Genomic DNA, 14,237 nt, shown 5'->3' on the forward strand with positions numbered 1-14,237 from the left:
CATTCCACACAGAGTGATATACAAAAATTTACAGCAAAATGATGGATGGAATGCTTGAATTAATATCAACCACTGGTAATTACTCAGGTTTGCATCCCAATCCATTGTTATTTTGCACCCAATGTCATCTAACTGTGGCCCAGCCACATGCAAATCAGTCTTGATTCTGCTCCAATGGGAACAGTCCAGCATGAACTGCCAGGCCAGATCATCCCCAAACCAGCACACAAGCAACCCAGGAACGGTTTCACCCTAGTTAGGGCTCATCAGCCAGGTATAGTTTAGTTCTAGTGACACAGGGTGCACATTACCCATGTCTAGGCATACCCATCCCACTTAGGCTGACACTCGAAAGTAAACAGGCTGGATAAAGCTGCACTCAACTGAAGAGGGGCAGCTAGACCGAAATTGGTCTGGAACTACTTATGTTCTGGTTCAGAGAGAGAGAAATTGCCCCAGCAGTTTATGCTGAATTGTTCCTATTGGAGCCGGGTCAAGGCTAATTTGAATATAGGTAGGTCCTTTCTGAGGTGGGATAATGGGCAAGAAAACAATGGACTGGGATGCAGCTTTGAATAATTACCAGTTGCTGAGAATAATTAAAGCATTCCACTCAGCCCTTTTTAGTATTCCTCTTCACTACAATTAAGGTGGAGTCTTACTCAAGAGAGCATGTAACTCTGCTATTCTACAAGTTGTCCATTGTTTCCTTACCTAGTATTATCAGATCTAGAAATACCAGACTCACTTTTACTGGATGTGGATTCACACCAGGTAAAACAGCAGTCAAAGGCTGCGGGCCCACGCAGAGCCCGTCTCTCGCCCAAACTCCTGTGGTATCATAGGAGGCATACAATGCTTTCCACAGCTGACCCATTGCCAGGCAAGGCTTAGGTTGCTCTCCCCACACACATCAAACCTCATTCCCTTACTGTTCCCTACTGATATCTACCACTAGCTCCGAGTGAGATAAGAAGCAACGTGGAAGAGCCTGCCAGTTCTACGTGAACTGCTTCTGGAAGGAAATCTAATTCATAATGTTAGGAAGCAGCGGTTTCAACGTTTAATGACATTTTTGCAGTGAGAAATCACTTTATTTATTTTGGGAAAATTTGGGTTCCAGTTAGTTTGTTGGGGCATTCAAACAGGTATTTATCCTCTGTATGCATCAGAGTTGCTTTGCTTTTTCTTGAGTGGTGGCTTCTCTTTCTCTCTGTTCAATAAAGGGATTTTTGGAGCTGTCAAGTTGTAGGACATGTACATCCTCCAGTTAGACAGCTGTCTTCTCCAGTTTTATAAAACCTTTGCAAGTGTTGCAAAGAGAGCCTCTTGCAAGCTTTTAAGAAAATGAAAAGGGGACCATCTTCAAGGGTCCTTTACAGCAGCATGAAAATGCCCATGCTGCTGCTGCATGTGAGCAGTGCCCTTTCAAAGACTGTGCCCAAGCACTTCCAGTGCTCAAATACAGCCGCTCAAATGTTTGACTGAAGTTGTAGCCACTTTTTTGTGCTTCATGTGCATACATCCTAGAGCTCCAGAATGCTCCCAAAGTTGCAGGTTCTGCCTGTTTCTGCCCTAACCCTGTAAAACCTGGCATGTACCTGGAGTCATTTCTCAACCATCCAATAATCCATATCCTGCAGATAGGGAAACATGGTATGATGAGGTAGGAAATAGTTGGAAAGGTTTCCCCTGCTTCACTGATGTGGCCTTTTAAATTTCACCTGGCTTCATGGAGAAAGTTATTCTTATGCCAAACTCTACTTTTAAGTACTTTTAAGACCCCATTATGAATTTGATGTATCAATCATGACACCTGAAAATTGCCCCCATGACCTGTCAGCACTGAGAAGTCAGCTGGTGCTTGATGGATCACTGTGGCAAAGAAATCCCTATCATCACACTTCCCATGACTGATATGCACAATCATTAACAGACAGGTGGTATGAAAAAGCTGGGAGGAGTTTAATATAGGAGCACTCAAAATTCACCTGCCTATCTTTGACGTTGTTACCATCCCAATGATCCTGAGAAAGTTATATTTTTTCTTTTCAAATTTTAATTGTAGGACTGGGCAAAATTTAAATTTTGCTGGTATAATTCAAGTATTTTCTGGAATTGTGCTTAAATCATGCTAATCACACATAATTATGCAACATTTGGTGCAAGATTTTACCTTGAGTGCTCAGAAACAATGAAGGTAGCCAGAATGCAAGCAGCTGTTGCTCTGTGCAGTTTTTTCAGTTTTTTTATCCCAAAATGTGTCCCTCCGTCATAGATTGACAAGATGGGAGTCTTTCGCTGTAAAACACAGAGCTACATAATTGAATCGCCCTGCTACACCAAGGGATGAGCAAGGAGAGGCTGCACCGATGAGGACTGTTCTTGTTGCACCTAGTGGTTAGCAAAGAGAGGGCGAAGAGTGGGCCTACTGTGTCCTGCTCAAGGAGAAGCTGTTTCCAGAACCCAGTCAAGTCAAGAGAACTCCAGAGGCCAGCTGACTGCCCTCCTGTTCTCAGCACAGGGACACAACAGCTAAAGAGGCCTGCTAGGGCATGTTGGTAACCCAAAGTCTTCAAGTCACAACCACTGCCGCAGTGCAGCACCAAGGAACAAGACCCTATGCACAGAGTTGCACCTGACTTTTCTGAGCTGTTGGAGAGTTGCTGCGACCCTAAGATTACAGGTTATTGACCCTGGAAGGACTGATCTGTGACAACAACAATGGGTGACTGGTAGTCCAGTGGTGATTAGACTTCAGCCAGACTGGAGAAAACTTTGTTGGATGTTGACCCTACAACCAGGACCCCCTCACCATCTTCGTGACCCAGGAAATCCTTGCAGGAAGACACCTGTGGACCACGTTGCAGCCACAGCATCATTAGAGCATCTTCAGCATCCTTCATCCCTTGCATCAGGACCACTGTATGGGAATCCATTGCAAAGTGCCTGAAACTGCAGGACAACTGCTTCTTCTATGAAGGTAAAGGTTCATGATGAGCTTGCTGGTCCCCCTGATACCTATCTGGCAGAGTTGCTTACTCCAAGTACTTGCAACCGATAGCATTGACACCTACGTTTTCTTTGAAAAAGTTTCTAAGTATCAAATTCATTGACTTTGCCAGGGCTTGTTCGTGGTTGAATGAAATTGCTTTGATTTATTATTGTTTGTAAAATCTGTATCTCCAGAACACTAGGGGATTTTTTCTTTGCTAGTGCTTGAATTCTTATAAAACTACAGACTATATAAATTAGTGTTGTATCTAGAGTGTCATGTCTTTTTCTGCTTCAATTATGTTGGTGCTGTTTAAATGCTTAGCAATTCTTCCTCTGTGTAAACCTTGCTCCTCAGTGCCAAATCTAGCCCGGGCTGAGCAGAGGGTTTTACAGACAAAACTTCCTGAACCTAAAGGGGTTGGTAAGTGTATTGCACGATTGCATAACCACATATTATAATACACCCCATTTCCTCACAGCTCCAATTAAAACTTCCCATTGCCCTAAAGTAACAGCCCTATACCCTGCGATTACCAAACATTCTATTTGCACAATTTTCTCTCTTCCAGAATATGTAAGAATTTACAAACATGGTTTTCCAACCTCCCATCCCCAAACTCAGTAAATTAATATTCCACCACAATTATCTGGAAGCATCGCATGAAGAAAAACAACAAGGAAAGCAGCGAGGACAAAGAGGCCTGCCACCGCCGCCTGACAAGGAACTTTAGCCCTATTCACCGACTGACGGGGCCTGCGAGAATATGATCCTAATCCGGTTTTCAACATTCTCTGAGCCTCGCGGCCTCACACTTTCACTGCGTATTCTTTCAGCAGCGCTTTGGCAAATCCCACCGCAGAATCACTGTGGAGATAAGCATCAAAGAGATTTTAAAAACTCCCTTTTAAGAAAATAGTAAATGGGAAGATAAAGAGTAATGAAAGAAGAGGTTATGTTACCAGCATTTGTAGTGCCACTTACCATTAGTTTGGCACATATGCGCTTTCTTAATCTTGGTGCCCTGTTCGTGATGATCTGCGATTTGTATGGCAGCTTTTTATTTGTTGTTGTGTATGGGTAGCAGAGATTTTTTAAATGTCTACTTTGAGAATAGTTTCGTTGATTAATCTGGAAATACAGAGTAGTTTGAGCTTGTTCAACATTTTGCAGTTTGATAAATGCATGTTTTGTCGTACCCTAGAAGTTTGTTTGTATGAGAATAATACATGTAAGACTACTAATACTTTTACTGATAGCAATTGTTTGTTTTGGGACATTTTCAACAAGGATTTGAAATATCATCAAAGCTCTTTGTACATTCCGCTGACGTCACCCTTGTTTTTCCTAATTCATCTAACTTTTGGTCTTGCTTGCTTTTCCTTTTAAATCTACCTAATTCAGTAATCTTTTTCGTGTCTTCATGTTTTAAACATCTTTCCTCCTCCATCTTTCTTGTACCTTCTTGCATCTTCCCGGCTCAATCATTTTCCTTCACTTGCCTTTGAATTTGTATTTTTCCATGTTCTATTTGAATACCAGTGATGAATATGATGTCCCAAAATTTGTGGTTTGCAAATAGTGCACTTTGATAAAAGAGTAAAAAGAAAAAAAAAAAATCATACCTTTAACATGCGTGTAATTCGTGATTATTGGGACCACAGGGGTTATAAACCTGTTCTATGCATTTTCTATTTCATTGTTGTGCTTTGCAAATAGTGAAATAAGTTACTTTGAAGACACAGAACATAAAAAAAATAATTGAGGTTCACTTAATCAAAAACACCCTCGAGGTCCAACTAGAATTGAACCTAAAAACAGGTGCAGGAATTGATTGTATACCAATCAATTGAAGGGAAATCGAATAATATATCATTACACTCTCGCCATCAGCCTGACTCGATTTGCAAAGTTGTCTGTTGCTAAAACAAAATGTGAAATGCAACTTTTTGCAATGGTATTCCCCCTAGGCCTATTGCCCCTTTTTGTAAGTCATGTGCTTTTCATCACGATTCGTCCCTTCTTTGATTACTTATGATGATGAGCTGGTGTACCTTCCAAAGTCGATTAGCTAATTTCACCCCGTCAACAGTTTCAAAGAATTATTTTCATGTTGAAGCTGCAAAGTCACCATAATCCTCACCATTGCTATCTCTAGAATGGATTACTGCAATGCATGTGTGGAGAACTTCCATCAATAAGGTAAGAGGCACATAACTGTTTAACCTGTCTCATGCTCGGCCTAAAATTGACCACATTACCTTGCCCATAGTATGCCCTACATGGCTGTGCCTAAAGCTGAATTACTAAATGACTGATTCCTGACGGATACCTTTGGCCATGTAAAGCCAGCTACTGGTCCAGAAGTCACAAGCAGTAGGGGAGGATCCCTGCACTCTCAAGATCTGTCCCTCAGGAACGGCCTGCTTTTGGTTATTCAGCTCATCCCAGACTTCAGAAACTGTATAAGCTTGAGAATACATCACTTCTACCTGGCGATATCTGTATTGCGATAACATTGCATGACAATTGACTATCTTCATTTTTTTGCTCTTTTCTTCTTCCTACACCGGTTCATAAAGTTGTGAGCATTCTGGTGCCTCTGAGAAGTGATAATCATGACTTGTTCTTTATACAGTGCTTTATTCTATTTTTGCCACCTCTTGCAACTGTAAATTAAGGAAGTTACATTTATCCAATTTAATGATTTTCAATGTATCTACCTATAAAAGGGTAAAAGGCTATGATGGCCTTGACAGCTTTGAACTTATTTCCTGAAATTCAGAGCAGATGTCATCGTCAAATCAATCACACACACACGTATATGTATAAAATATTCAGTCAGAGTGGTAGTAACCACTCTGCACTTATAGCTAGGAATCAGAGAGATGGGCATTCCTCAGATTTTTGCTTGCTAATAGCTTTGTTACCATTTGATGAATCTCCAGGAAACTTTGCAGACCTATTCTGTTGTCTACATTGGCAGACGGTGCAAAGTTTTGTGGTGATTAGTTAAGGGGTTGCAAAGAAAAAAGGGGGTCCCAAAACACGTTTTTTCACTAGTGTATTTGTCACAGTTTATTTTAAACAGAGAGACAAAATGGCTGAACAGATTTATGTGAGATTTAGGCAGGAATCTAGACTATGGTGTGGAAAGGGTCCTTTTTGTTATTTGATCTGAATTTGTTCAGTTGGTTTTAAGTAAAAATGGGACAATAACTTAGTAATATAATGAGCCATGGTATGCCAGTTACCTTCACAGCATACGGTGGTACATGACGATGACAAAACTCTATATTATTGGTTATTATGGGTTATATTATTGGTTAATCAAAGCCCTTGCAAAAAAGGCAACCATATTGTTTAGCCCACACTTTGTAATTGCTCTGTGTTTTAACATCAAATATACCTTACTACTCTTGTAGCATAGAGGAAGACATGAGGCAATGTAGCAAAGTCTGTGAAGTTAAGGAAAAGCATTTCATTGATGCATGCATTTTTTAAATAGTTTGCAATGTACTGTAGTACTTTCTCAAAAGTATCTAGAAAGTACCACAGTAGTTATGGAAATATAAAATAAAAAAAATAAAAAAATGTATATACATATATATAATAAAGTAAATTTAGACATCACATAGGCTGGCTCTGGCTGTTGGGAAGGACAATGTTGAGCCAGGAAAAGCTCACATTGGATGGTCATATTTCTCCGTCCCGCAACAATCACAGTTTGGCAGAGGAGACAGTATGTCGCTGTGCTTGTATATTGCTCTATTGTGTTGGAATTCTGCCTGAAAAGATGAAATAGCACTGTGGTACCAGGAGTAGGTACTGGTGGAGGGCCACATATGCACCGGGTGTTGGTGGATGTGCTGATGGAGCAGAAGAATAAAAGGTGCTACTGGAGGAACAGATGCAGCTATTGGTGGTGGAGGTGCTGATAAAACTGATGAAGTCAAAGATGTTTCTTTAACTGAATAAGTGGCCGCTGCCAATATTTTTGCTTCAGACTCATCTATCTCCTGTTGATGCCTTCTTTCCACACATCCCAAACAGGTAGTTGTATATTAGGATCGCCTTTCCATAAGAAAATAGTTTTTTGTGTTGCTAATAATTTCAGTGCTGTTTGATGAATCTCCAACAAGCTTTCCAAATAGGTGCCACTTTGTGACTAGTTTGGGCATGGCAAAAACTACTGAACAAAATACCACCAAATTAATCAGGAAGCTAGATATTGGTCCATGGAGTGTGCTTTTTGTGATTTGCTGTAAAATCCGTTCAGTAGTTTTTGAGAAATTAAGGGTAAAATGTAATTGTATATATTGGCAGTTGGCCTCGTGAGAGTCTCCGACATTCTTGTGGGATAGCTAATTAAAAAAAATAGAGTGTCCTGTTTGGCCCAGGGAGCTTTACCTCCCTGGGGCTATCTTGCTCATGTGGGAGTGAGACTCCAGCGAGAATGAGCACTTTGATTGGCTGACAGCAACATAAGAAAAATGTTGCTAGCAGCCATTACGGGACTTGGGGACTCAGAGCCTGATTTAGATCTTGGCGGAATGGCCCTGCCATGAGTTTTCTGACGGAAAACCCGTCTGCTGCCTTGGAGGTCCTCCTGCCTTATTAAGATATTAGCAGGTGATAGCCGGCATTAGTCCCACCATCTCTGCCAAGAAACTCTACCAGCATTGACGGTGCCATGGAAAATAGTGTCTGGTGACAGGACTCTAGCCACCTTTACCACTGACACACTGCTACAAGAAAAGACACAGACACAACTGTCATTTTGGTGTCAGTATTCATTGCCAAATTAATGCTGGCACCACAATGATGTTAAAATCACACTTGTCAACTGTGTCTATGTGTGTATATTGCAAGAGGACCTGTACTGGTATTGTTGTGCTTCCAGTTGTGTTTGTGATTATGTACATGAATGTGTGTGTGACTGAATTGGCTGGTCGAGATGGAGGAAGCTGGAGTGGGTGAAGTGGATGTGTCTGTATGTGTGCCACTTGTATATGGGTCTGATGTTGTTGTGTATGTTTGGTTATGTGTAACGTTCAGGTATGTGTTGTGTGGCGTCGTTGTTGTGATGTGTGTAGTTGTGCTTGAGTGTGAGTGTGTTTGTGTAGATGGGTGTGTAGTGATATTCAGTGCAGTGTCCATGGCGTGTATGTGTTGTGTCAATGGATGTTTGGCATTGTGTGTTTTCTGCATGTGCACGTAGTGTGGTGTTGGAATGGATAATAGTGTGTATGTGGTGTGTTGTGCAGGTGGACATGTGGCCTCAGTACATTCTGTGTGACACCTCTATTCTATACCCACTGCCATTATACAATGTCCACTGGGTGCAGTGACGGGCTCCTTCCATCAGCAGTCCCCCACCAGTACACCGCCTGCAGGACTGTAACATCTAAATATGGTCGGCTAAGCAAGGCTAGCAAGAGCACTCCATCCTGGCGGTTGGCAGTTCAACCACAATACATCAAAATACGACTTGACAGTGTTTCAGGGCTATGCAGCCCTCCTCCTCTTAAAAAAAAAAGACATGGCCTGGGGGATGGGATACTTAGGGCCTAAAGAGGCTCAGGGAGGGGACCACGAGGCCATGTACAGTGTGGGGTTGACTGTATGGAGGGCGTTGGCTGCAGCCGGGCATGGCCATAAGCCATGCGCCACAGAGGGTTAATTTACGTGTGCAAATTGAGTATTACTTTACGTAAAAAAAAAAAAAAAACTAGAAATTCACTGAAAAAAAACAAAGGTTAAATTAACATTATAGCTAAATGAATTTGTCAAGGACAACATTCATGTTTTGAACTAAAAATAAACACAGAAATTCACCATGTATAGTTATAACTAAAACTTGTGCCCAGCCATGCATTGGTTATAACCTCACATATGACATCACTCATTACATGTTCTATGACGTCATTTATGACGTCACTGATGACATCATCAACTGAGTTGGGCTAGTTTGTTTTAGATCTTATACAGTAGTTACAGTAGTGGCGGGTAAGGACCATTTACATTTGGTTTTATATATATATATATATATATATATATATTTTTTTTTAACCTATTGGCGATTGCCATTTTAATTTACATAGGACCTTTGGACAAGGCTACAACCCGAAGTACTGGATTGAATTACACCAAATTTTGCAGAAAGCCAGCTTTCTGTATGCATATTGTGTTTTTGCTTATTTGGTGTAAACCCGTTCAGTAGTTTTCGAGATATTAAAGGGAAAACAAATTCGTAAATCTGAGGTTGGGAAGATTAGGAGCTCGTGCACAGCAAATGCACATCTCTGATTGGCTGCCAACACTTCAAACCAGGAAGTGTTGGCAGCCATCTTGGCACCCGGCTTGATCCGAGTCCCACTAAAAAAGTGTAAAAAAAAAAAAAAAGACAAGGAGCCAGGATAGAGTCACCCTTACCCCTTAGCTCTGGTGCCCCCGCCACGGCAAAACAGCTATTTTAAAATTTGTTCCCCACAAATTTGCAACGTCATCGTGAAGTCATGGTGGAAAAAAACAAGCGCAGCCTCCCACAATGGTTTTTTAATAAGCCCCTGGGTGGGCCAAAGTCCTGGGGAGATTTTTTTGTTGAAATGAGGTGACCTCCTGGCCTCTGGCACGCAGCCCCGGTGACCACCACATCCCCAGGGCTATCATTTAAATCTATGTGGGGGGGCACGCACCCCTCCCCCGCAGCTCTGGGGACCGCCACCTCTCCGGGGCTATCATTTAAATCTATGTGGTGGGGCGGTGCAGCCCCGGGGACCACACCTCCCCTGGGCAAACATAAATACTATGCGCGGCTGTGCGGCACCCCCCCCAGCCCCAGGGACCACCACCTCCCCATTTGAGTCCTGTTGGGGCAAGTTCTGAGCAACAATATATATTTGAATTCCTTTATTCTTAGTGTTCTTTCCCTGTTGCCTCCTCTTTCAGACTTAACAATTCATTTTTTGCATAATATGTCATATGTTCCAATTTGCTTTCATGTTTGTGCTCCATGTGTTTTCCTCTGTCCCTATTAATTGTGGCTCTGATATGTTCTAAATGTATCTTTTTGATCTCACAAACTTTACTCCTAATGTAACCCACATGGGCATTCAATCACATAAATTGTGTATTTGCTTTTACATGTGATATGCACCCTTATATTGCATTGGGTGCCACTTGCTGTTTTGAATTATTTTTTGTTAATTGCGTTTTTTGCATGATCTTCAGTTTTCACATTTTCAAAAACCTAACCATGAATTTTGTTTGCTACCGTCTTTGAGATTTTGTTGCTCATCTAAAAGTTATTTCTGAGTGATCCACTATTATGTTGTTTAATGTGGGATTTAATTTAAAAAATCCCCAATGTTTTATTGTGACGTTGCATACTTCATTACGTTCTGAAGAAAAGGAGGTGATGAACCTGATGGATTCACTGGCAGTCGTCGTTGATTTTTTCTGTAACAGGGCAGTTCTGTTTCTCTCTCTTACCATTCCCAAGCCTGTTTTGATCACTTTCATGGGGTAGCCCAAATCTTTGAAGCATTTCTGTGTTTCCTTGCTATGTTTTCCCCCTACTTTGTTTCAGAGCAGTTCCTCTTAATCCTTTGAAACTGCCCCTATGGGGTACTCCATTTCAAGCAGGGTTGGTCGAAGCTATTGCCATGCAATACTGAATTTGTTGCTGTACTTTTTCTGTGTAATGTAGTGTGAAGCAGCTCTTCATAGATGTAAATTTATGTGTCCAGAAAAGTGACCCTACTATCATTGATTTCATACATGAACCATAGATTGGTAGAGTTTTGGTTAACGATGTTAAAGTAACATTGACATTTCTTCTATGTGCCATCCCAAATTATAAAGAGGTAATCTATGAAGTGGAGCAATGTTATTACTTTACCTTCATAAATGTATTTTTCTGAGGCCCACACATGGTTCTGTTCCTACCATGCAATTGTCAGGTTTGCAAAATTTGGTGAGAAGGAAGATCCCATTGTGGTGCCCTTAATTTGTTGATATAGTTGGCTGTTGAAGAGAAATGTATTGTTTTCCAAACAGAGTCTGATCATCAATAGAAACATATAGTTATGTTGAAAATATTGAATGTTTCTCTTCATTAAGAAATGCTTGCAGGCTTCTATTCCTATCTCATGTTCTATGCTTGCAAGAGTGACACAACGTCCATGGTAATGAGTTTATATGATTCATGCCACAGAACATTTTAGAGATGTTGCAACAGATTCCCTGTGTTCCTTAAGTAGGAGCTTAAATCCTTAAGCAAAGGTGCCAAAATGATGTACATAATTTGAAACTGGTACTGTTAGAAATGGGGTCTTTGGTTGGCAGTCAGGTTACCCCTTGTCCAAGCAAGGACCCTCACTCTAGTCAGGGTAAGTCACACACAATCCAAATTTTCCTGTGCCCACCCTCTGGTAGCTTGGCACCGAGCAGTCAGGCTTAACTTAGAAACCAACGTGTAAAGTATTTGTGCAATAAATCATGCAATAACACAGTATAGCACCACAAAAATACACCACACAGTGTTTAGAAAAATACATAATATTTACCTGATAAGACGCAGGCCAAAACGATTAAAATGCAAAAAGTATATGTTGAGATATCACTGTAGAAGTGATATAAAGTGTCTTTAGTCTTTTAAAAGCAATAAATGTCTCTTTCAAGCTCAAAGTACCTGGTTGACGTTCAACATCTCTGCAAAGAACCGCAGAGGAGGAGATGCGTGGAAAACAAAGGGGTGTGCATCGATTTCTCGGGCCGCACACAGTGTTGCGTCGTTTAGTTTTCACGCAGGGATGGCTATGTGTCAATTTCCACCGCTTGGTCGTGGATCCTCTTCGGGTTGCAGGGTTTTTGATTCCCCGGGCATGATGCGTGGATTTCGGGCACTGGCAGGACGAAGTCACAGGGGCTGCGTGAATCCGGTGTGCTGTGCATGAACATTTCTACCGCACAGCAGGCGCTGTGTCGATTCCTCTCTGGAAGTTGGGCTGCGGTTTTCTGGCTCTGCTGTGCGTGGATCCAGTGCGCCCTGCATAGAATATCCAGCTACTACGCTGGCGCTGCATCGATCTTCTCGTTGCGAAGTCGGGCTGCGTCATTCCGTTTCAGTGTGCGGTGAATTTTTCACCGCAGTGCAGGTTGTGCGTCATTTCTGGCAGGCTGTGCATCGATTTTCGCCAGAAGTCCTCCTTGTAGAGATGAAGTCTTTTTGGTCCTGAGTCTTCAGGGAACAGGAGGCAAGCTTTATCCAAGCCCTTGGAGAGCACTTCTCACCACAGCCAGAGAGCAGAAAGGCAGCAGAGCAACATCAAGGCAGCAGTCCTTCACAGAAAGCAGACAGGGGAGTGCTTTGGGCAGCAAGGCAGGTCTTCTTGGCGGGATGCAGGTTCTGGTTCAGGTTTTTTTCTTCAGGAAGTGCCTGAGTTGGTAGGGGCGGAAGCTCTGTTTAAATACCCAAGTGTGCCTTTGAAGTGGGGGAGACTTCGAAGAGTGGCTTAGAAGTGCACAAGGTCACCTTTCAGTTCAATCCTGTCTGAGAGAGTCCCAGTAGGGGGTGTGGCAGTCCTTTGTGTGAGGGCAGGCTACAGTCCTTTGACATGTGTCAGGCCATCCACCCTCCCAGCCCAGGAAGACCCATTCAAATGCAGATGTATGCAAGTGAAGCTGAGTATCCTGTGTATGGGGTGTGTCTGAGTGAATGCACAAGGGAGCTGTCAACTGAACCCAGCCGGACGTGGATTGTAAGGCACGGAAGGATTTAAGTGCAGAGAAATGCTCACTTTCTAAAAGTGGCATTTCTAAAATAGTAATATTAAATCCAACTTCACCAGTCAGCAGCATTTTGTATCACCATTCTAGCCATACTAAATATGACCTTTCTACTCCTTTCAGATCAGCAGCTACCACTAAAACAATATTTGAGGGTAGCTCCAATGTTAGCCTATGAAGGGAGCAGGCCTCACAGCAGTGCAAAAACGAATTTAGGAGTTTTACACTACCAGGACATGTAAACTACACAGGTACATGTCCTGCCTTTTGCCTACACAGCACTCTGCCTTATGGGTTACCTAGGGAATACCTTAGGGGTGACTTATTTGTAGAAAAAGGGGAGTTTTTAGCTTGGCAAGTACTGCAGGACTGAGACAAGGCTAAGGAGCAACTTATGTGGGTGGCACAATCAGTGCTGCAGTCCCACTAGTAGCATTTAATCTACAGGCCCAGGCGCATATAGTGCACTTTACTAGGGATTTATAAATCAATTAAATAATCCAATTGGGTACAATCAAGGTTACCATGTTTAAAGAGCATGTACACTTTAGCACTGGTTATCAGTGGTAAAGGGTGCACAGTCTTAAAACCATCAAAAACAGTATCTAAAATGTGGAGGGGGTCAGGCAAAAACTTAGGGGTGACCACCCTAAAATTGTCAGGTCTAACATGTACCAACAAAGATTCTTTTTCAGAAATGATGGGCCTGCCAGATGTTTTTTTTTTGTTTCTTGTGTATGTTAGGTAAAAAATATATTGTTGGAATCTACAGGATGTTTCACAGTACATGTATTTCATTTTATCTAGATATGTTAGGTTTCATTCCATGCTGTGCTCCAATACATGTTGCACTTGGTCTTTATGTGTTTAAATTGGATTATTTGTTGTTTTGTAGCATGTTCCATATGACAATTGGTGGTTAGCTTCTTTCTCATAATCACTTCTGTTTAACACAACGATATACCTCTCTTTGCAGTGGGTTTTATTTCTATATTGTCAACTGCTTGGAAATCCGCAAGCGCCTCTCTTTCCTTTTTGGTTAGATTATCTTTGTGATTTTTTCTTTTGAGTTTACATAAATCCTGGATAGCCATTCCGTTGTATTGATCCACTTTATTTCCAGGTGGGAGGATGGGGCAAACAACTTCAATTTTCATGTACCTAGTCCTGCTCCAAGTAGTGTGAGTATCTCATCTTCCCCTATGGGGTTGTTTTCTTCTCCAGTTTCACTTACATTGATTAAAGTGATGATGGTTTCGCTGTCCTCTCCTGTCAAATTAAAACTGGGTTTTTGCAACATTTGTATGTTGTGGTCTGTGCTCTTTTCATTCTTCTCAGCAAATACCTTGGCCAGTTTCATTTTCCTTAAGTACTTACATAGATCAATTCTTGTATCCGAAGTGTCTGTTTAGAATTGGGCAAAAATTCAGTCCTTTCATGAATAACGTTT

This window comes from Pleurodeles waltl, chromosome 4_2, assembly GCF_031143425.1.
Source record: "Pleurodeles waltl isolate 20211129_DDA chromosome 4_2, aPleWal1.hap1.20221129, whole genome shotgun sequence".
NCBI lineage: Eukaryota > Metazoa > Chordata > Amphibia > Caudata > Salamandridae > Pleurodeles > Pleurodeles waltl.